We start from the raw sequence: 25507 nt of genomic DNA on the forward strand, positions 1-25507 counted from the left end.
TGGCCTTAGTGATGGAGCCTCAACTGCAGTTTTCCAGTAAGTGAGACACCTAGTGGCCGAAGCTATAGGACTGTATTTCATATAGAAAACGGGCAAGAAAATAAATGAAGTAACTTGCAAAGATGAAGTATATCACCTCCTCTGATGATTTAACTTCATTTATTAGTATCCTCTCCCCCCCAGTACATAGTGTCCCTCATGGTAGGTGTGATAACATCTAAGAAGGCCCAGTGTATTGCAGGGATTGGCCCCCCTGATGTGGTGAGCTCCGTAGCAGCCTCTATGCCTGATACAGTGGTAGATACGCCCCTGCCAATTTTTTTGCTTTTGGTAAAATAGGACATTGTCAGAGGAGTCTGGCAATATTATTCTCTTCATTGGACGTGAGCATTCAGCTGACAACTATCTAAAGTATATGACCGGCTTTAGACTGGAGGAAAAAAATCACAAGTGGGCACATTATTCTTTTTATCTCACAGGCAGACATAGAGAATATAGAAGCTACAATGCAAGGACCCTACAAATAGCAGCACTGATCTAAGCATCCTGAAGCTCCCTAGTAGGCACGGGGTACTGAGGATTGAAGACCCGCCCCCAATGACTATCAATGGAGGGGGGCAGATCATTGCGCAGGGGTGGGGCTGTGGCTACCCCACCACAAACACCTATGGCCAGCCTGCCCCCTCTAATGAGTATCAATGGAGCAGTCAGCCAGGGGCAGGCCAGATCGGTGCTCGGAGGACTCGGATGCCCCCAGTGCAGTAACAGACATACCTCCATCCTCCGCCCCATGCCAACTAGGGAACTGTCAGCAGGTTAGATTTGTCTAACTTGCTGATAGTTCCCCTTTCATATAAAGTAGTTGGTAGTATTTGGTTGGTGTCCTTTATTATATACTGTATACTGGTGTATGCATTTATGTGCATCACTAAAGCATTGAAATACACACTTCATGAAATTGCCTGACATTCAAGAAGTCAGAAACCGAATTCTATTTTCTCGTCGGCAAAGTAGAAAAGAAAATGTACATTTCATCTCAAGGACCTGAAGAGCAAGAGGGAACCACATAACAGCATTCACTATACAAACTGAATATATTCATTTCTCTAAGACGTACTGTAGAAAGTAGCTCCCAAAGCTTTAAGTGAATCATCTGTTATAAAGCAGTTTTCTCTCAATGCAGTTTTTATTAATTCCCTTTTCAGGGCTATAAAAACTCCTCTACCCACAATATCATGATACATAATAGTCACATATGTATCACACCTACAGTATATAAGATGATCAGAGGGTGTCCCTAATTTTTTTTTTTACTGTTTTTTGTCACATTTTTTTTAAATCCCCCTAGGAAACTTATACAAGCCATCACATGATCGTTTGTACAGCACAGTGTAAAATTACTTTATTGCATTGTACTGTCATTACTGTATTCCTAGCACAGCTTGCCTAGGGCAGGCTGTAATAGTAGATCTAACATGGCATCCACAGAGGCCTTCACATGACCTTTAGCAGGCTGTAATCATAGACCTTACAACCACATAGGCCTTTAGAAGGCCTGACAAACTCCACTTGCATTACCAGGTACCACCCAGAGCCCAGACAGGATCAGCATCTGACATTTACCTCCTAGATGCAGAGGTTGATTTTGACTGCAGCATCTAGGGGGTTAAATGAAAGGTATTGCAGTGATCTCTTTATATTTTAGGAAGGGGTTAAATTGACCTTAGAAAGACAGTAACTGTGGTCAGCTCCCAGTAATGATCATGCTTTCCTAGATCACGTAGAAAGATAGAGCGCGGAGGATGAAGCCCCTGGATTCCGGGGTGTCAATGACAAGAAAAGAAACTTGATTTCTCCAGCTCATGTAAAATTCCACTTTATTAATTCCAAACGTCTAAAATAATAGCCGACACGTTTCGAGCCTACTTGGCTCTTATTCATGGCATCTATACAGTTAGACAAACAGACTAAGTGTTAATGTACAAAGTTACAGACATGGTTAAAAGCATATATACATATATAAGTGCACACACATAGAAAACACAAACACAGGAAAAAATTCCTATACATCATAGATGAACAACTGTTTGTACTCATGATGGGTGTTTATCTAATGTCCAGTGCAGTAGCCCATATTGCATAATGGATGGTTAGCTCTAATGACAGTATGTCCAACTTCAAATATGTGAATGATGCTAAATAAAACATATATAGTTGCTGAACTTAAGGTACAATACATGAATATACATGAGGAAAGAAGGAAAAAAAGGAAAAGAGGAGAAACATAGTACCTGAATCCGCAAAAATCTAGGGGAAATAACTATAATCCATCCCAAAAAGGTCACCAGGAGGCATCTGAACTCTGAAATAATATGAATACAATCACCTGGCTAAGTAATGCTAACAGCCAAATGCAAGAAAAACAATCAGGGAAACATCAGAGAGACACACATAAGAACATGGGGCAAATCTGCCCTCTTACTGACCTCCGGGACCATGGCTGCAGGAGAGATTGAACAGGCCGCCGCTCACCTTGCCGGCGTCTGGAGCAAATGGCCATGTGTCCAACCTTATGTTCGAGCAAACCGGAAGTGGCATCCTACATCATATCCGCCCGGTGGAACGCAGCATGCGTTCCACCGCCGGCAATGCAGGTTCTACTGTCTAGGGATTCAGTAGTGATGCGCTCCAGTGTGGAACGCATGTACCATGTGTCATATCCGCCTGGTGGAACGCAACATGCGTTCCACCGCCGGCAATGTGCGTTCTCAGCTATCCAGGGATTGAGTAGCGGTGTGGAGCGCATACTATAGGAAAAAGGCAGTGGAGAACAACCGCGAGTCAGATCTGAGGAGTGTGCAAAAAACATATTCCAATATAATGAAGCGGAAACAAAAACCTAATAAATGAACATATAAGAAAACCATGCTTAGATCAAAAATAGGGCAAAAACAATATAGTCATATAATACGCTGCTATGCAAACCACACAGTATGAGATTGGATAATCCATCAGTATAGCAACATTAGATCGCTTCTGATGTTAAGTCCATGTGGTGTCCGTGTGCCTAGTTTAAAAATCCACTCGGCTTCTTTCCTTAGTAGTTTCTTTCTCCAGTCTCCACCCCTGATGGGTTCCTGTACTCTCTCTATAGCGAAACAGCTAAATGTATCAAGGCTACCCCCTCATGCAAAAATGCCTGGCCGCCCCAGATAGCTGTACCCCTCCATGCTTGATGCTACTAACATGTTCAGCAATTCTTATTTTAAGCTTTCTAATGGAGCATCCCACATACTGTAAGTTACATTCACGGCAAAAAAAAACATATATAATGTGATCGGACTCACAATTGAGAGGGTGATTGATGTTATAGGTCTTTCCTCCATTACTGGAACAAAGTTTTGCATCTATTGGCATATTGGCACATCCCACACCGCGGTTTCCCACATAGGGAAAAACCCCCTTTTCTGGTGGACCTCAAATTTCTAGTAAATTTTGTACTAGTGAATAGACTCGGGGAAAGCAATGTGCCCAGAGAGGGACCCCTGCAGGAAACAAAATGGCATCCCTCGTCTAGAATGTCGGCCAAGGCCTCATCATGGCGAAGGATGCCCAAATGTTTCTTGATAATAGTTCTGATCGCCTCAAACTCTTTGCTATAGGGGGTGCAAAAAAATACACCTCCACTAAATCTAACCTTCCTCTTTTTGTTGTCATTACTCCTGGAGTTAAGATAATGGCTTCTGGGTTTCTTGATGACTAGCCCTTTAGCTCTATTGAGGTTCTGTGGGGAATATCCCCTCTCTCTCAACCTCAATTCAGTTTCCTGAATTTGACCATGGGCTGTTTCACTATTGGAGCAGGCTCTCGCTGTACGGATGAATTCACCCACAGGTATGGACTGAATGGTATGTCTAGGATGCTGGCTCGTGGCATGGAGAACCGTATTGCCTGCTGTAGGTTTCCAGAAAATGGCGGTCTCTACTCTACCTGTATGGATGTTGCCTGTCAATTCCAGGTCAAGGAAGGAGATTTTAAATTGACCTTAGTATGTATGTCTGAGATAGGGAAATTAGACTGTGAGCCCCATTGGAGACAGGAATTTGAATGACACCAATCTATATATACTGCCGCAGAATATGTTGGGAAATAACAAAATGAGCAATTTAAAAAATACACATGCAACCCCTCAAATGCTAATTGTTGATCTCAAGCAAGCACATATTGGGGGGATAAGGGCCCGTTCACACTCCGGAATCAGCACCGAAATTCCGTGCGGACTCTGCACCAAATCCTTCCTTCTATCTGTTTGAATGGGAGGGCTCGCGCACCTCCGCTCAAGGAATTGACATGTCAATTCTTTGAGCGGAAAGCGGAGACGTAGGAGCCCTCCCATCCAAAAAGATAGAAGGCAGGACTCGGCACAGGGGGGTTCCGCACTGAATTTTGTCGACGATTCCGTCGTGTGAACGGGCCCTAAAGGTGGGAAGTCATATAAAAGAACAATAGCAGTCCTATGCAGATGTTACCCTGGTTAGATGCACACCAAAAACCTCAGTGCAGCAAGGCTAAAAAAGTACTATGAGGATACACAGTCGTGCCCTGACAGTAGCCTTTTATATGTTTCTATTCTGAACTTTCCGCGAGGTTAATCAGAGGACGACATCCACTCAGTTTTAGATGTTATATTAATCCACTTGCAATTTGCCATTGAAATCCCCTAAACCAGTCTCTCTCATGTTACTTGCTGCATCCTCCCAGCCTTCACAGACAATACTGCCACTTTTTATTGATGAAAATGGAAACTCTTACCATGCTAATAACGGTCTGCTAATTGGTGATAAACTCCAGCGATTCCTCGCAAAGTTACACAACGTCATCGCTGACACAGGGAGCTTAGCAGATTTCTAACAAACAAATTACATTTGGCATTTGTGTATGGCAGGATGAAGCGCGGAATAATGAGAATGTAAAGCTTCAGAGAAGGAAACTTCAAGGTGTTCTGTCTACAAAAGAGACATCAAACCGGAACCAAATTAGTGATGTTATAATTACACGCCTCAGTATGACGGGATAGGTGTGTGCGTGCGCTGGGTTTTCAGCAGTCTCTGTGCAAATGTATGCAAAAAAAATTCTTTTTGGGCTCTATTCACATCCGTGTCATCATTTCCATTAAAGGGGTTGTTCAGGATTAGAAAAACATGTCTGTTTTTTTTCCGGAAACAACACCACTCTTGTCCTCAGCTCAGTTCCATTGAAGTGAGTGGAGCTGAATTGTAATACCACACACAACCTGAGGACAGGGATGGTGCTGTTTTTGCAAGAAAGTAGCTGTGCTTCTTCTGATCCTGGGTAACCCCTTTGTGAAAAATGACTTAGTGGCACGTCAGTGGCACCTATCAGTACATTATAATGCGCAGGAAGGCTCTATGAAACAAACTCAGTATTTGCGCTCCGTTAATGTGTCGTCTCCGTTAATGATGGACTGTGGCAAACACACTGCCATCCACCATTAACCCCTTAAACACTGCGGTGTTTAAAGGGAATGTACCATAAGGTAGATTCGCTTTAAGTGTTGCACATGAATAGAACTGCGCTGGCACTCTTTTTGAACCGCAGCCCAATGCCCGTGCACAGCGACGGTCTATTGCCGGATACTGGCTTGGGCTAAGAACTGGAGAGGGGCTGGCCGTCCCCAGTGGGAGGAAATACCCCGCCCCTCTATGACGTGGCTCCATTGATTCCCCACACCGGTGTAATTCTGTTCATGTGCCACACTTAAAGCGAATGTACCTGATGACAGTCTGTTTAAGTGTCACTGATAGGAGTTGTGCTCCTCTCATTGTACGATCAGGCCGGATCATTTTACCTGTCTGCCGGAGGTCTCATACTTACCTTTGTGCAGTCGGTTCAGCGATCTTCTCAGGCAGACTCTACGAAAAGATGGCAGATAACACTGATCATTGCTGTGCAATGGCATAGCATTGACCAGTGTATACAATCTAATGATTGCATGTTATAGTCCCCTAGGCCCTCCCCTAATATACATTTAAGGAGAAGTCCGGTGAAAATTTTTATTGAAGTATTGTATTGCCCCCCCCAAAAGTTATACAAATCACCAATATACACTTATTATGGGAAATGCTTATATAGCACTTTTTTTCCCTGCACTTACTACTGCATCAAAGCTTCACTTCCTGGATAACATGGTGATGTCACTTCCTGGATAACATGGTGATGTCACTTCCTGGATAACATGGTGATGTCACTTCCTGGATAACATGGTGATGTCACGACCCGACTCCCAGAGCTGTGCGGGCTGTGGCTGCTGGAGAGGATGATGGCAGGGGGACACTGAGGGACACAGAGCACTGGAGGGACACTGAGCATCCCCCTGCCATCATCCTCTACAGCAGCCACACCCCACACAGCTCTGGGAGTCGGGTCTTGACATCACCATGTTATCCAGGAAGTGACATCACCATGTTATCCAGGAAGTGACATCACCATGTTATCCAGGAAGTGACATCACCATGTTATCCAGGAAGTGAAGCCTTGATGCAGTAGTAAGTGCAGGGAAAGAAGCACTTTATGTGCATTACCCGTAATAAATGTATATTGATAATTTGTATAACTGTTGGGGGGCAATACAATACTTAAATTTCCGCCGGACTTCTCCTTTAAATCCCACCATTTCCCAGTTTACAAATAGAACATATAAAAATGAATAAATAAACATATCATATCATACATATTATATATTGTAGTGTGCGCAAATGTCTGATCTATCAGGATATAACATACTATTCCCATATGGTAAACTGCGGAAATTAAAGAGGGAAAAATCGTGACAGGGTTGCTGATTTATTTATTTTTTTTGTCACATTATCTATCAGAAAAATAAAATAAAAAGAAAAGTATTTAAAAAAAATTAACGAATATGATACTATGGACAATGTAGAGAAGATCTAATTGTTTTGTGTGACTTCTGATCCCTGTGCTTTGACCTTTATGTTGCCGTTATTACTGTAGCGCCACTGCTGACTTTTCTTTTTCTCTCTCTCTCTTTTTTTATTTACTTTTTTGCCTTTCGCTCCATCATGTGTTTTGTGGATCCTAATCTAGACCTCTCTTTCTCTAGCAGTAAAGTTTATACTTATTGTCCCTTTGCTGCATGAGGCAGGAAATATCTTGCAGGAACCTCCTGTGGTTCACCTTCTGCTGTTTTATTGTTTGTGAGCTCTGGAAGGAACACTAACATATTCTGGAAATGAATGGCTTACACTTGCTGCAAATGACGGGCTTGGTGTTCTGTGTCATTGCATGAAAATATCTTAATTCATACAACAGTTAGGAAAAGAAACACGCCGGAGAGCCCTTACTGTCCGATGTGGATCTCTTTATGACATCTTCTTCATGGTGGAACTATATAACATTGTATAAACTGTATAACCTACGGCACGTTCGCTCAGCTCTATTTATAACGCTGTGGTATCTGACTTGTATTGTGAGTTCTATATACTGTACTACGCAGGGTTTCGGTACTAATTTTCATTAAAAAAGCAAACTGATGGTGTTCACGAGGGATATCTGTCGCCGTAGCAGATGGTCAGATCCCATGAGCACCTGATACAAACCTTACACATCTGCCCAGGTAAAAAAAAGAACTGATATAATAAAGCAGTAGGGAGTTTCAATTAATCTGCTTTTTAATATGATGTATGGTCATTTAAAGGGGAACTGTGAGCTTTGCTGAATTTTCTTTCTTTCTTTTCACAAGGTCCTATACCGATGTACTTTGTGTTTCTGTAAACTAGGATACACATTGTAGTGTCACAAACATAGGAAAGCTTAGTTTGTTATTTGCTGGGTTTGTGGTTTTATGTAAGCTTGGAAGTCAACCTATGGACTATGTTCCCACTACGTTTTTCCTCTCCCTTTTTAAAAAGAAAAAATGTAGATGTTTGGCCACCCGTCAGCTGTGCAATGACGGCTGTTGGTGCATTATTCTAGTTTAGGTGGATTGATCGTCTTTAACTGAAAAGTCCATTGAATTTAATAGTAAAAAAAAAACGGTCAATGGAAGGTGAAAAAAGAAAAACTAAAAAATACCATCCGATAACACGTCCGAAAAGAGTTGTCGTGATCGTTATTTTGATATTCACGCAGACAACGTCCATTAATTAATACATTTTGTGCATTGGACGTCCATCATTCCATTGACTTCAATGCATCGCATTGAAGCAAATTAAAGGGGAATTAGCAGCAGGTTAGTCGAATCTAACCTGCTTATAGCCCCCTATAGAGCAACGTTGAGGAGGAAGGTGTGTGTTACCTTCCTCCTCGGCGCCGGTTCCGTGCTGTTAGTCGGAGTAATTGTCGCTCTGGTGAACTGTTAGGAGCACTGCCACACTATCGGCCTGCTCCCTCTAATGATAATCAATGGAGGGGGAGGTCGAGATGATACGACAGTGCTTCTAACAGTGCAGCGGAGCGAAGATTACTCCGACTAACAGCAAGGATCTGGCGCCGAGGAGGAAGGTAAGGCTTGGTTCACACAGCGTTTTTGCAATCTGTTTTTTTCATCCATTTTTTGCAAAAAAACGGCTGAAAAATGGATGAAAAATATGGATGCACACAAATGAAAAAATGGTGAAAAAAACGAATGCATTTGTGTGCATCCGTTTTTTCCATTGACTTACATTATTAAAAAAAAGGATCAAAACGGATCCGTTTTTTTTTAACAGGCACAAAAGTAGTGTTGACACTACGTTTTGACCCGTTTTTTTTTTTTTATACTGGAAGACAAGGGAAAAACAGATCAAAACAGATGCACACAAATGCCAAAAACGGATGAAAAAGACGGATTGCAAAAACGGAGTGTGAACCCAGCCTAACACACATACTGTACCTTCCTCCTCAGTGTCCCAGGCACTATAAGGGGCTATTAGCAAGTCAGATTTGTCTAATCTGTTGATAGATCTCTTTTAAATTGCGGCAAAAACGCACATCTTTTTAAATAAAAAAGTGGACACCTTTTCTGTTTTTTGAACTTTGTGTGAACATAACCATGAAGTGATCTCTACTCCAGCCCAGGCCATGACTCCTCCCCACTTGCCATGCCCCCCGCCCCCCCACAGTCGTACGCCAGGGATGCAATAATGATAAATGTCTCCCTGTCTCCCATAGAAAAAAAAGCTATACTTCTTAGAGAAGTGCACAACTCAAGCATGCTGCTCATGCTGCCCTAGGGTGTCTGGGAAAGCATGGATACAGCCTATGGCCTATGCCTGTATTCATGCTTTCCAGGCAGCCTTAGGGCTGCATCCAACATCTTGAGCCACCAGTAATCAAATGCTATCACTTCTCGGCCTTTTGGCTAAGATCAAGTGTAGTAATCAAATTCTCAATGATCGGACTCAAGCATGCTCAAGTTGCACTCATTTCTAATACATAGCTTTATCTGGTCTTACTGCAGCTTCTATTTGCCTCCTCCTGGTTCCCTGCTGCTTGTCCCTTCTGTCTGTTTCCAGGACAAGAGCTCAGAGCAGGACTTACCCACCCAGCCAATCACAGGCTGAGATGGGACACCACTGCAGCTAGTGATTGGCTGAGCAGGCAGGTCCTGCTCTAAGCAGAAAGAAAGCAAGAACAATAGCAGAGAAGAAGGAGCTGAACAGAACCTGCGGGGGGAACTGAACGAGATTTTAGATTAGATAATTTTCCCCCCACTATTTTTCTATGGCTTCAACAATATACGTTTTCTTTTTAAACATTGGAATACCCCTTTAAGGCTAGGTTCACACAACGTCCAAAAAAGAAAAGAAAAACCCTCAGTTTTTGTGTTTAAAAAGACGTCCATTATTGAATTATTTTAAGTGGGTTGACTAAATTGCATTGAAATCTATGGAATAACGGACGTCTTTTTCATACATTGTATTGAGTGTGTCCGCCTCAAAAGACGTCCGTCATTCAATACAATGTGTGAAAAAGACGTCCATTATTCCATAGGCTTCAATGCATTTTATTTGTCACCTAAAAATGATGCAATAACGGACGTCTTTTTAAACACAAAAAGCGGACATCTTTTTTCTTTTTTGGACGTTGTGTGAACATAGCCAAAGGGTATATTCTCTATATTCTCATAACTTAGACCTGCCGTGGATTTTCTGCAACTGATCTGCAATTGATTTTAGATCTATTGATTTTTTTTGTTTTTGTTTTAGTGCTGAAAATTTTCTTCTAATGATCAACAGCAGCTCTGCAATATGGAAACATACCCTAAGGGTATGTTCACACCTATGGTAGTATACTGTATATGCTGCAGATTTATGCTGGATTCAATTATAATAAAAGAAAAGAAAAAAAGAACATAAATGTTTTAAAACAAGATATAATCAGCAGTGTTTGTGTCATATTAGATCATACACTTGCCGTTAAACACAGGTGTATCACATGCGTATTTGTGGTATTATAGTTTTTACTTTTTTTTTTTTTTTTTTTTATAAAGGGTCCATTTACACAGAAAGATTATCTGACAGATTATCTGCCAAAGATTTGAAGCCAAAGCCATGAATGGATTTGAAAAGAGGAGAAATCTCAGGCTTTCCTTTATGACCTGATCTCTGTCTATAGTCTATTTCTGGCTTTGGCTTCAAATCTTTGGCAGATAATCTGTCAGATAATCTTTCTGTGTAAACGTACCCTAATGCTGGGTTTACACGGAACAATTATCGTGCAAATTTGCACGATAACAGTCGAATTCGAACGATAATCGTACGAGTAAACGCAGCGAACGATCTTTTAACTTGTTCTTAAATCGTCGTTCACAAAAAATTCGCCGATCGTTCTGTGTAAACAGTTGTTCACCGATTTTACCTATGTGCAAGATAGGCTTAAGCGATTGCAAAACGATCGGAAAACAAATTTTCTGTACGATATATCATTCCATCTAAACGCTGATCGTTATAAAAGAAAAATCGTTACTTTGAAATCGTACAATTGGGCGAATTTTCGCTCCGTGTAAACCCAGCCTTAGGGCCCTATTCCACCGTACGATTATCGTTCGCATAATCGTTAACGATTAACGAACTCAAACGACCGCTATTGTGAAAGACCTGAAAACGTTCACTCATTTCCATGGAACGATAATCGTTACTTATGATCGTATTTGCGATCGTTTTTTTTTTAGCTATTTCTTCGCTATTGCGTTCGTATCTACTGCGAACGACCGAATGACGTCTTATTCAATGCGGACGATTTGCGAACGAGCAACACTAAAAATAGGTCCAGGTCTTATAAAGCAATCAACGATTTCTCGTTCGGTCGTTAATCGTTAACTGCATTTCAACCGAACAATTATCGTTTAGATTCGAACTATTTAACGATAATTTGAACGATAATCGTCAGGTGGAATAGGGCATCGGTATGGCATTTTTTTTGTGCTTCTCTATTGGCCTTTGAAAACGCCCGGAATAGAACATTTTAAAAATAACAAACCCCGCCAAAAATGGCGGCTTAGCCATGAAAAACACCTAAAATGTGGTTAAAAACATTGAAAAAAATAAAAATAAAAAAATGAAGGAGGCCACAGGCAGCAAGAAAGCTCCATATGTGGATAGTGCACAGTTTGCAGTGCCCTAATGTGAAAAATAAAGGAAAATCAAAAAGATTTTTTGGGTTTTTAAAGAGGTTTAGGAAATAGGGATTTACAATCCAAGGAGAGATGGAAACGGTTAATCATTAGTGGAAACCAATATATAAATTCATAGCGGTGTGCGAGGAGAAGAGTGGGAAGACTGCTGGGTGGGAACTACAGTTCTGCACGCCAGAAAGTGGAAGAGGAAGGTAGTCAAGGCCGGCGAGATGCCGGAGGTATGAAAATAGCTCCAGGGTGAAGGGTAACCTTGGCTTTTTTTCCATTTATAAGTAACTACAGTGACTATAAATAGAGGCAACACAAAGACCGGCTGGGAAGCATGGAAGGAAGAATTGATTAGTTTTACCACAACTCTATAGAAATGGGCAACCAAAGCACAGAATACTTGGAAGCTGAGCTAGAACTGTATAAAATGCATAAAGGGCCTTGCTTCATAAAACACATAGGAAAGTAGTTCCTGATCTGTTCTCATCTACATAGTGACACCTTTATAGTAGAGGTTAAAATGCCTTAAAGGGGTACTCCAGCAAAAAATATTTTTTTTCTTTCAAATCAGCTGGTTTCAGAAAGTTCTATAGATTTGTAATTTACTTCTATTTAAAAATCTCAAGTCTTCCAGTACTTATCAGCTGCTGTATGTCCTGCAGGAAATGTTTTATTTTCAGTCTGACACAGTGCTGCCATCTCTGTCCGAGACAGGAACTGTCCAGAGCAGAAGAGATTTTTAATGGGGATTTGCTAATGCTCAGGACAGTTCCTGTCTCGGACAGAGGTGGCCTGCAGGACATACAGCAGTTGATAAGTACTGGAAGACTTGAGATTTTTAAATAGGAGTAAATTACAAACCTGTACAACCTTCTGAAACCAGTTGATTTTCGCTGGACAACCCCTTTAACAAATGTATCACAATTTAGACTCCATTAATGCCCAGTGGACCACAGGTGGCTTATAAAAGGGTATGTTGGGTTCAGTCGAAGTGAACAAAGTCCTACTTTGTTGTAATATAAAAAAAAAATTGCACATGTTTTTTCTTGTCAAATTTGATAAACTTAATACAGTAAAAACTGGAGTGCACTGAAGATAAATACATAAAAATATTGGGTCATCCAGTTTTATATAATGACTATGTCTATGCTCAGTATAGGCTATCAATTTTAGACCTACAGGGGTTCCAGGAATAGGACCCCCACTGATGGAATATTGATGGCCCATCTGGAGGATTGGCCATTAATATTATAACTTCAATCATGAGCGGCACTCACCAAGTTTTCTTAAAGGGGTACTCTGGTGGAAATATTTTTCTTTCACATCAACTTTTCAGAAAGTTAAATAGATTTGTAATTGACTTCTATTTAAAAACCTCAGCCGTCCAGTACTTACAGGATAGTACAGGAACTGTCCAGAGTACCAGCAAATCTACATAGAAAACCTCTACAGCTCTGGACAGTTCCTGTCTCGGATGGAAGATGGAAGGGATGGAAGCAAAGAGCATTGTGTCAGACTGAAAAGAAAACACCACTTCCTGCAGGACATACAGCAGCTGATAAGTACTGGAAGACTGAAGATTTTTAAAAAGGTGTAAATTACAAATCTATATAACTTTCTGAAACCAGTTGATTTGAAAGAAAAAGATTTTTGCCAGAGTACCCCTTTAATGCCTTTATTAGTCTACATAATAAACAAATCAAACCCCCCAGAGGTGAAGAATTCAGTATTGTATACTTGCATTTGCTTTTTTTACCCTGTTATACAATGGTAAGCGTAAACTACAACGATCACATTTTAAATTCCCATTTGGGGTCAAGAGATTTAGCCAGTCATTTACAGCCGCGTGCTGATCGATAAATCCACCGTTGAACAGTTATTAATGTATTGTCATTGAGCTACAGTATATTCAAAGGGGAAAAAAAACCCCTTTTATTTTCCCATTTTTTTCTTTTTATCAAGCAACAATTGATTCCTGTCCACTTTAACTGCCTTATCCAACGCTGCAGAAATAAAATAGTCAGGGTAGCCTCTAGCATATACAGTAACTTATCCATCAAGTCAAATGCCTGGAATAAACATTTCCTATAGTCACCATTAATTTGTTGGAGGTAAAAGAACTGACCATATGGCAATGAATGTTTACCGTGTGGGGGGTGGTGACGTTATAATGTAATAAGGGATAAGTTGCAGTCTTCTTCCTATAACCTTGAGTATGGATTCTTCCTCCTTCACTATAAAATGACACATACAGGAAAAATGCCTTAGAGCCTATTCATAATATTCACATATAATCAACAGAAGCATCAAAGTCAATAAAGCGACTCTGTACCCACAATCTGACCCCCCCTCCCCAAACCGCTTGTACCTTCGGATAGCTGCTTTTAATCCTAGATCTGTCCTGGGGTCCGTTCGGCAGGGGATGCAGTTATTTTCCTAAAAAACAACTTTTAAACTTGCAGCCCTGTGTCAAATTGGCGTGGCCTAGAGTATCTGTGCCCTAGGCCTGCACCAGCCCTCCGTCCCTCCTCCCCACCCTCATCATCATTGGCAGGATTTCCCCTACTTATCACCTGTTTGAACACTGCACATGTGCAGTGTTTACACAGGTGATGAATAGGAGAAATTGTTCTAGGGACATTCTTAATGATGAAGAGAGGAGGGACGGAGGGGTGTCGCAATTTTAGGGCTTGGGTACTCTAGGCCACACCAATCTGACACAGGGCTGCAAGTTTAAAAGTTGTTTTTTAGGACAGTAACTGCATCACCTGCTGAACTGACCCCAGGACAGATGTTAAATTAAAAACAGCTATCCGAAGGTCCAAGCGGTTTGGGAGGGTCAGATTGTGGGTACAGAGTCGCTTTAAACTAACACAACAGTCGTTCATTCAGGGGTTAGGGGGCTACTTCTGATGTTACTACCACAGTACATGAGCTCTCTCCTGCAGGTGCAGACTAGTGCTCATGTACTGGTACCTCTAGTAATTTCATTGGGTAAGGGGCTCTGTAAGGGGCTACATTTCTGTATAACAAACAAGGTACTGAGCAACAATTAGAGATACTGTAGATTTTTAATTTATACTTTTTTTCATCGCTTTTTTATTAAGTCAAAAACTGGGATGATGTAGGGATTGATAATAGGGGTAATTCCCTATAGGTGGGCCTACGAAACAGGATGTTCCAAGGGTAGGGACTTCTTATAGCATGCTTCTGTAAAGGGCAATGTACAAGGGCCGTACCAAATAATGAGAATACTTGGAATAATAAAGCTCAGAATGTTGTATTTTCACGGTGGTGTTATGACATAGGGAGAGACCACAGACTACTGTATTCTTTTCTATCTACATAGTACGATCTGGGAGAATATGCTTAATGTAGCATATAGGGCAGTAAATAGTCCTGGAAGCTAAAGAAAAATGTAATTAGATGAGCGGAGCGCTGGGAGACGGCTATGCCAGTGGTTCTTGTCTGAATGAGACTTTGTTACCATTCAATTTAATAAAAAATGCATTAGGTTGTGCACATTTCCTGGTAAAAATGAAAGTAATGGTGATGGCACTCACACTTGGAGTTGTTATATGGACAGGGGTGGGGGTGGGGTATACTGTACGTTGTTTTCTTACATGTTCTTTTTATTTTCTTGGTGTTAGATGTGCATATTCTTACAAAGCTGTACTATTACTTTTTATTTCTATTTTCCATCTATATCATATCCATTATCTATCTATCTATCTATCTATCTATCTATCTATCTATCTATCTATCTCCTATCTATATATTATCTATCTCCTATCTATCTATCTATCTAGAAGATGGAGAGTCCACAGCACACCAGCTCCAGTGGTACAAAAGTGAATTTTACTCCAAAAATGGTGAACAAAACAGATGCAACGTTTCAACAACCTCTCGTTGTCTTTCTCAAGCATGCTTGGCCTAAGGACCTATCTCCTGAGTACCCGCCACATCAAAATTGGACGTGCGGCTTGTTTTATATTATCTATCTATCTATCTATCTATCTATCTATCTATCTATCTATCTATCTATCTATTATCTATCTATCTATCTATCTATCTATCTATCTATCTATCGTCTATCTCTCATATGTATGTATGTATGTATGTATGTATCTATCTTCTATCTATCTCATATTTATCTATCTATGTATCTATATAATTGATTATATAATTATTAAATAAATAAATAGTCTATTTTCTATCTATCTATCTATCTATCTTCTATCTATCTATCTATCTATTATCTATCTATCTATTTATCAATCTTCTATCTATCTATCTATCTATCTATCTATCTATCTATCTATCTGTCTATCTATCTTCTATTTATCTATGATCTATCTATCTATCTCCTATATCTATCTATCTATCTTCTATCTATCTATCTATTTATCTATCTATCTATCTATCTATCTATCTATCTATCTATCTATCTATCTCCTATCTATCTATCTCTTATCTATCTCCTATCTATCTATCTATCTATCTATCTATCTATCTATCTATCTATCTATCTATCTCCTATCTATCATCTATTTATCTATCTATCTATCTATCTATCTATCTGTCTATCTATCTTCTATTTATCTATGATCTATCTATCTATCTCCTATATCTATCTATCTATCTATCTTCTATCTATCTATCTATCTATCTATCTATCTATCTATCTATCTATCTATCTATCTATCTCCTATCTATCTATCTCTTATCTATCTCCTATCTATCTATCTATCTATCTATCTCCTATCTATCTATCTCCTATCTATCTATCTATCTATCTATCTATCTATCTATCAATCTATCTCCTATCTATCTATCTATCTATCTATCTATCTATCTATCTCTTATCTATCTATCTATCTATCTATCTATCTATCTATCTATCTCTTATCTATCTATCTATCTATCTATCTATCTATCTATCTCCTATCTATCTATCTATCTATCTATCTATCTATCTATCTATCTCCTATCTATCTATCTATCTATCTCTTATCTATCTATCTCCTATCTATCTATCTATCTATCTATCTATCTATCTATCTCCTATCTATCATCTATCTATTTCTACAAATATCTATCTATCTAGCAACGAGATAGTACAAGTCTTCATAACACAGCACTCCAAACGAGACACAACGTTTCGGTAACCTCACGCTACCATTTTCAAGTGTGGTAGAGTGAGGTTACCGAAACGTTGTGTCTCGTTTGGAGTGCTGTGTTATGAAGACTTAATAAATCACTGAACTTTTCTACACCATTAACTCTGTGAGTGCCGTTGACTATCTTGTTGCTATCTAAATATGATCCGAGGTCAGGATCAAGGACCGCTGGCACCCGACCACTATCGAAGCAGTGCTGCTTGCTTTTTCTGTTTTCTATCTATCTATCTATCTATCTATCTATCTATCTATCTATCTATCTATCTATCTCCTATCTATCATCTATCTATCTATCTATCTATCTATCTATCTATCTATCTATCTATCTCCTATCTATCTATCTATCTATCTATCTATCTATCTATCTATCTCCTATCTATTATCTATCTATCTATCTATCTATCTATCTATCTATCTATCTATCGATTTTAACGTCAGAGTTCCTGATGTACAGTAACTTGTGCTGCCTCCTTTGCTGCAGCTTTTTTAATGGGAAGAAACAGACTGCTGCTTCTGGGAGCAGACGTTGTCACTGCTGTTCCCCACATGGCTGATCTGTATTGAGTTCATCATTTCTGTGACATTACAGTAGGCAGAGGATAGATTGCCTGTCTATATCCCAATCTACACCATCTTGATTGGTGAACTGTGTTGAAAGACCCTAAAAACAAAATGGGTACAATACACGCTACAACATTTACTTCCTTCAGGAAAGAAAGTTCAAACAAGTCTGCAGCGCTCATGTGTCCAGACTTCCTTCGGCTTTTTTACAGCCTCCTCTGGAGCATACAGAGAATTCTGCAAGGAAAACTCTCCAGCTTGTTTATTTTCCCCTCCGAAAAAGGAAATCCTGCTTTTATCTTCACCTCAGGACCTTGTAATGTCAGCAGCTGTCTATGGCTGACACGTTTTTTGAGTGTAATTTAAAAAAAAAATAGAAAAAAATATATATATTAAAAAAGAAAAAAAGAAAAAAAAGAATTAACACATACAACACAATTACACAAAAGTACAGAAACTAAAACACTCAATTGTTTTATAAATATGTACAGAAGTTTTACTCAAAATTTGGAAAGTTTTGGTACTCAGATTGTATGATAGTCATGTCTCTGGTTGGTATTGTGCAGCTAAGGTTGTGATCGAGACCTTCTCTTATTATTTCCACTTTATCCTTTAATTAATTCTTCTTCTTCCTCTTCTTCTTCTAGAACGATAGTTTTTTATTTAAGTTGTGCTGAAACAAAAACAAACAACTCTGCAAAATGTTAATGATTTTTTTTTACTATAATTATTTATTTATTTATTGGTTAAAGGGCGCTGGACAAATAAGCGGTAACAATTAAAAGAACACTAGACATGGAGGTCATAGATGACAAACTGATACAGAGAGAGAGGACTCTGCCTGTAAGGGCTTATAATCTACAAGGGGATGGGAGGGAGACATTAGATGAGGGAGACAGCTATTTATAACTCATGCCGTTTCAGGTATACAGCTCCTATGCGGGTCATTGATTACAGACAAAAAATAAACCATGTATGTAATCCTATCCTGCAGTCATGTGTTATTCCCAAAAGTGCTCTTAGGCTTTATAGAGTGCCTGTTATTAGCATTTGTAAACTTGTCTGACGAAGGGATCTTTTGAATCCCGAAAGCTGACAATGCTAGCAATTTTTTGTTGACCATTAAAGGTTTAACTCCTAAAATACTAATCAAAAGTATTTACCACCACATGGATTCATTTGGTTAACACTGTACCATACTAGTCCTTTCCTGTTATTAACAAAAATGTTTGATATGTCAGAGGTATACCAAAAGTTTTGATTGGTCAGGGGTCTTAAAAGGGTATTCCAGGAAAATTGTACTTTTCCCCTATACACAGGATAGGGGAAAAGTTGGAGATCGTGGGGGTGTCCGACCCCTGAACCCTCTGGCGATCTTCGTATCAGACCCCACCAGCTCTGTTATGAATAGAGCCCCAGGTCGGCATGTTACGCGCTGTTCTATTCATTCCTATGGAGCGACAGAAAGTGCTGAGTACGTCGGAAGAACGATGTACTCAGCTCTTTCTGTCACTCCATAGGAATGACTAGAGCTGCAGGTCACGTGTTGACCCAGGGCTCTATTCAAGCTGGCGGGGTCCATTAGGGAGATCGCCGGGGAGGGTCCTGGGGTCAGACCCCCAGCGATCCTCTACTTTTCCCCTATTCTGTGAATACCCCTTTAATGTTCAGACTGCAACCGATCAGGAGAAGTAAGCACTTAATTCATTCACTCCTGTCTCAGAATTATGTCAACTAGATGGTTTCCCAGTGCAAGTCTATGGGGCTACATAGGTCTCCAACCCACCACTCCCCGCTCGGTTTACTGATCGGTTCTCTGACCCTGACCAATAAAAACCTTTGATGTGTATCAATGATATCAAAAGATTATTGGCAGTTACTCTTTAACCTCTAGCTGCTAATATGTGTAACTTTGCCTCTGCTTTTATTTTCCATCCCGGTGTCTGGAGTATCTTCCACACCAAGAGCTGAGTGGGATATAAAACTAGGGTCTGCTGCAGAATAAAATATTGAAGTCAACCTCCTGTGTGGTTTCGTACTTTGCCTAAAACTTTTGAAAAGAACAATACATTCTCGGAAATGTACAGCTGGAATATACTCTAGAGAGAAACTCTTAGGGCCAGCTCACACTGAGCAAACACGGCGCAATTCCGCGGCAGAGCTCTCCGCCACGGAATCCCGCCGTGCTCAGTGTCCTGCTTTGAGTGAATGGGAGAGCGCATGCCTGTCCGCTGCCACCGCTCTCCGCTCAAATAACTAACATGTTCATTCTTTGAGTGGAAAGGAGAGGGAGCGGACGACCGTGCGCTCTCCCATTCGCACAAACCAGGACACTGAGCGCGGCGGGATTCCGCAGCGGAGAGCTCCGCCGCGGAATTGCGCCATGTTTCCTCAGTGTGAACTGGCCCTTAATATCATACTTTCCAATATCATACCTTCCTAGTGCAGGCCGTCATTTTACAGTAAAATATTTACATAATATTGCACTAGTATTTACATAATATTGCATCCATTACAAAGATTTATACTCTAAGGGCCCGTTCACAGTACGGAATCGGCGACAAAATTCCGTTCAGAACCGCCTCTCAAGGACTCCGCTCCGAATCCTGCCTTCTATCTCTTTCAGTTGGAGGCCTCGACCAATCAATTCTTCTCTTACCCCGAGTAGATAGGGATAAAAAAGTGCTAGAGTTGGGGCAGCTAAGTGCTAAGACGTACAACCTAGGCTGGGGTGGCACTCACACACTAGCGTATTGTAGGTGCAGGGTCATAGAGACTTCTAGAGTCATATTAGCAGAATCACGGAAACCTCGGGGGAATATCATGGCAGACATCAGTGACAAAAACTCAAACTCAAGAACGTGTGCATAAAAGCTACAGGAACTTGGGACTAATGGGCAGAATGTGGCAGACAGGGTCACAGGATGACAAGATGAGTCAGCTGTGAGAGAAGGAAAGTAGTCACATTCATCGGTCAGAAGAAAGTTTACAAGGTCAAGTCGGGTCAGCAATGAAATGTCAAGCAAAGTAGCTGAAGAAATAAAGATAAGGCCAGAGCAATTTCTGGAGAGGTCAGTAACAAAAAGCCAGTAACCCCAGGAACTCGGCGGCAGAGGCTAGATAAGGACAAAACACTTGTTTTCTTAGGAGATGACATCACCCGTAAAACTCATCCAGAACCCTAGTGAGGAACAGAGAGTAATACAGCAAAGACGGCCAATCTACAGGCTCTTCTTTCTTTCTTTCTTTTTTCATTCAACATTCAGCCATTTGCTTGTCACTGAGCCATTTCACACAATATCACTAACCAGTCCACAGCTCTTTTTGTAGATTAAAAAAAAAAAAAAAAAATAGCTTTTTTCTTTTATCCTTTGACAACACATCAGTTTCCTGTGCTTCTACTTGGAGATTTAGGCTTCTTTTTAATGAATTAAGTAAAGGATTGGAAGACCCCTGGAAAGGTTGTTCCAAATCATAAAAATATATCCCCCTATCCACAGGATAGAGGATAAGAGTCTGCATGCTGGCATGTCTGACCTCTCATCACAATCTGCAGAATGGTGTCCCATGGAGCGGTAGGCCCATACTCCATTCACTGTCTATACAACACTCCGTATCTCTGGTGCTCCCATAGACAATGCATAGAGCAAGTCCAGACAAACTCCATGCAGCAGAGAGAGAGACTTAGCCCCAGTTCTGGAAATTGAAGAGCTTCCAAATAGTCAGACCTCCTGTGATCAGACACATCCCCTGTCCTCTGGTACGGGATACATTTTTAGGAGCTGGAATATCCCTTTAAAGCAACTCTGTACCTACAATCTGACCCCCCAAACCGCTTGTACCATCAGATAGCTGCTTTTAATCCCTGATCTGTCCTGGGTTCCATTCGGCAGGTGATGCAGTTATTGTCCTAAAAAACAACTTTTAAACTTGCAGCCCTGTGTCAAACGGATGTGGCCTAGAGTGTGTGCAATAGGCTGGCACCTCCTCTGTCCCTCCTCCCCGCCCCCTTCATCATTAGGAATGCTCCAGGCAGGATTTCTCCTATTCATCAGCTGTGTGAGCCCAGCACATGGGATGGATCGTTAGGGCACCTGTGCAGTGTTCACAGCAGAGGAATAGGAAAAATCCTGCCAGTGACATTCCTAATGATGAAGAAGGTGGGGAGGAGGGACGGAGGGGTGGTGCAAGGTTAGGGCATGGATATTGTAGGCCACAGCCGTTGGGCACAGGGCTGCCAGTTTAAAAGTTGTTTTTATGACAATAACTGCATCACCTGCCGAATGGACCCCAGGACAGATCTTGGATTAAAAGAAGCTATCTGACAGTGCAAGCGGTTTGGGGGGGGGTCAGATTGTGGGTACAGACTCGCTTTAATATACAAAGTTATACCAGTGCTACGTAACAACTTGGAGCATATTATAAAGTTTTCCTGTAGTCATTTACCCTAACCAGTCCTATGCTTTTTGCTAGAGTGTCACGTTTTTGGGGTACTAATGAAGAAAAGAATTGTTTTTAAATCAACTAGTGTCAGAAAGTTATACAGATTTGTAAATTACTTCTATTTAAAAAATGTCCCATACTTATCAGCTGCTGCACACTCTGCATGAAGCTGTGTATTATTATCATTCTGCCACAGTGCTCTCTGCTGCTCTCTCTGTCCATGCCAGAAACTGTGCAGAGCAATAGCAAAACCTCCCCAACTCTGGACAGTTCCTCACATAGACACAGGTGGCAGCAGAGAGCACTGTGTCAGACTATAAAGAATACATCACTTCATGCATAACATACAGTAGCTGATAAGTACTGGAAGATGTGGTATTTTTTTAAAAATACAAGCAATTTACAAATCTTATAACTTTCTGACACCAGTTCATTCAAAAACTTTTTTTTTCTCTAGAGTACCCCTTTAAATCAATAACACAAAGTATTTTTCCATGTCAAAGGTGTCCATAACCTTTAAACTAGAGGAGCCATTACTCCATATACTATACAGAAACCAGCCAAGGCACAATCTGCAGCTGATGATGATGACAGATTACAGAGCGGATGTTATGACAGCCATGAGATGGAGAACGACCTATTAGTAACAATGTATCAGCTTCTAGAGTGATGCGTGATAATGAGACAATGTTGGCCAATTCCCCATAGAGAAACTTGCAAGGTCTCCATAGACCGCTGAAACCTGTTTGTTGTGCCCATGCTTTGTAACTAAATGCATTTCATATTTTTTTTAACATTTATATAACTTAAGATTATTATGTATTAGATGCAGAGGTATAGAATTCCCAATATACAGACAGGTGGCAAGACAAATACAACTTGGCGAGTCATTTGTTTTCCGCTACAAGCGCAAATTTGTTCAGTATGTTTTTCGGCAGGCACTTACTGTAGGCTGCTGAATTATACATTTTTTTTTTTTTTTGCTTTTCTGTGGATCTTTAAGTCTGTTTCATCAATATTTTATAAGCATCTGCTTTGCATAACTTGAAACAAATTTCTTTTCGCTTCTATAATAAGGCAGAAATAATTGCATGTGGAGGCTTCGGAGATTATTCTTTTACTCTGTGCGAGGACAAGGCTGCCTCGGAAATATGTTGTCATATTTATGGACCATGGCTAATTAAACAGGCCCGCTTAGTCATTTACCACAGATTTCATGTCTATAGATTTCCACATAATGAAAATGGGTTATTGTGCACCTGTTAGCTGCACGCAGATGGAGCCGAGCTGGGTTTGTCATTTAACTCTCAAGCTGGATCATTGTAGATCTATGTGATAAACTCCGCTTCATCAGCTCAGCGAGAGGTCTAAACATACAGTATACGGCTATGTTCACACAAGGTTTGTTCCTCTCCATTTTTGAAAATGCTGTTTTGCTGCCCGTCAGTGCAGTGACGGCTGTTGGTACGTTATTCTAGTTAAGGAGGACTGATTGCCCTTTGGGTGTGTCTTTAATTGAAAAGTCCATTGAATTTTTAATAGTGAAAGACGGTGAAAGGACGGTGAAAAAAGAAAACCTGTGTGTGAACAACTAAAAAATAACGTCTGGTGTTTGCAAAATAATTGTCATGATCATTATTTTGACATCTGTGCAAACAACGTCTATTTTATACGTTGTGTGCACTGGGCAGCCGTCATTCCATTGACTTCAATACATTGAAATCACGGCAAAAAACAAACGCCTTTTTAAATAGAAAAAGCGGACGCCTTCTCTGTTTTGAACATTGTATGAACATAGCCTATAGCTCAGAGATTTTATTAGTTATGATGGTTTTATGTACAGATGAATGCTACTCATCTCCGAGTGTCTGGAAAAGCTGGATCCGGTCCTGGGAAAGTGGAGCACAGTGGCTGGGATTCAAAGGCAGCCGGCTGACAAGACGACCGCCGAGACTAGCTTTGCTAGTACTGTAAATTTGCTCATCCCTGCTTTTATTCTACAGTCTTTTATACAGCACTCACCAAATATTGGAAATGTAGAATGTCTCAACATTGTGCTGTTAAATAAGCAACACTCAGTTCGTAAAGACAGGAAGTGCAAACCATGAAGTACATGATCCCAGGGGTCCCCAATGCAAAACATATATATATATATATATATATATATATATATATATATATATATATATATTAGAAACAAATATAAATATTTACAGAAAAAGCAATTCCAGTATTTAAACCACAGTTTAGGTATTTAACCAGGTCATACATTAGGCTTCCTTTTCCGAAAGAGTGTTGTGCTTTTCTCCAATACACTGAGCAAATCCTGCCTCTCTATGGTGCTATATTAGCCATAGAAACCTTCACCTTTCCTGATCACCTGGGAAGCCTTCTCTGTGGTGATAACTAACAAGGTGTACAGTATGTTCATTTACACCAAATGCTGTCTTCATGGTTGGGTTTATGGAGGATGGTGGAAAAGTAAGAGTCTATATAACCGACTGACAGAAAGGGAACAAGTTAACAAAAGCTGCTCTACCCAATTTGCACCCCCAAACCTGTGAAAATAGAAGTGAGATAAAGAGAGGTACCATGTGTCCTGTGTTCCAGTTCGATGTGCAAGCTGCCACCTACTGTAGCTCTACGGAAAAAAAATAGTCAAGCGAGGTTTTAGTGGGGAAACCGGTTGTAGTAGTAGTTCTTTTAAAGAAGCAGTTCAGTTTTTTTTTTTTTCGGCCCCCCGGGTAGCCGCTGTCATGTATACTTACAGAAGATGATCGGTGTCCCGTTCCCGTTGGTCAGTTCCTGTCGTTCAAATGCCCTTCAAATCGGGCGCGCTCACATCCGCCAGCGCTGTGACTCCTCTTCTCTCCCTTGTCATTTGAACGCCGGAAGTCACGCGCTTCCATAGCGAATGCATGGAAGCGAGTGACTTCCGGCGTATAATCACTGGTCAGAGAAGAGGACTCGCAGCAGCCGGCGGACGTGAGCGCGCCCGATTTGAACAGCACCGCGGGACGGGAACTGACTGACGGGAACGGGACACCGATCATCTTCTGTAAGTATACAGAAAAAAAAAAAAAACTGAATTGCTTCTTTAAAGGCAATCTGTCAGCTGTTATTCCTGTTCCAAACTGCTGACACTGTTAGATGCTGTTAGGTCAAAGAGACCCATGGTACCTTTCATATATGTAGCTGTACTTCCAGAATGTAGAAAAATATTTTTATTCTCTGGTACAAGTAGTTAAAAAGGATTTTCCAAGCTCCTGAATTGCTACAAGCCTGAATGCCTCTTCTCTCCCCCTCCCTGCTTCAGTGACACCTAGAAGTAGGATTAGGTATAGGAGGGAGTAAGGAGGTGCTACAGCTTGCTGCACTTTAGGAATTCCGAACAGCCTCTTTGTCTCTTCATATTATATAATAAAAGCATTTTTTTTAGATATATGATTTATAGATATATGAGAGGTACCAGGTGTCTCCCTGATCTCATAGCTATCTAACAGTGTCAGTGGGTCGAAACGTGAAATGAAGTTGACAGATTTCCTTTAAATAAATAAATATATACTTTTTTTTTATTAGAAAAACTGTGCTCCAACCGCTATAAAGATATTTTAAGAATTTTTAACCTAAAATGACCCGGTGCTAAAAGGTGAAGACATTTTGATAGAATAAAAGCTGG

At 40.5% G+C, this 25507-nt stretch overlaps 1 protein-coding gene across 1 annotated transcript in view; it reads left to right on the forward strand.

The window, feature by feature from the left end:
- Window positions 1-25507, forward strand: part of PLCB1 (phospholipase C beta 1) — a 510352-nt gene that overhangs the window by 127880 nt on the left and 356965 nt on the right. The gene's annotated exons all lie outside the window — the stretch shown is intronic.

The sequence above is a fragment of the Dendropsophus ebraccatus genome, chromosome 15, assembly GCF_027789765.1.
Source record: "Dendropsophus ebraccatus isolate aDenEbr1 chromosome 15, aDenEbr1.pat, whole genome shotgun sequence".
Taxonomy (NCBI): Eukaryota; Metazoa; Chordata; class Amphibia; order Anura; family Hylidae; genus Dendropsophus; species Dendropsophus ebraccatus.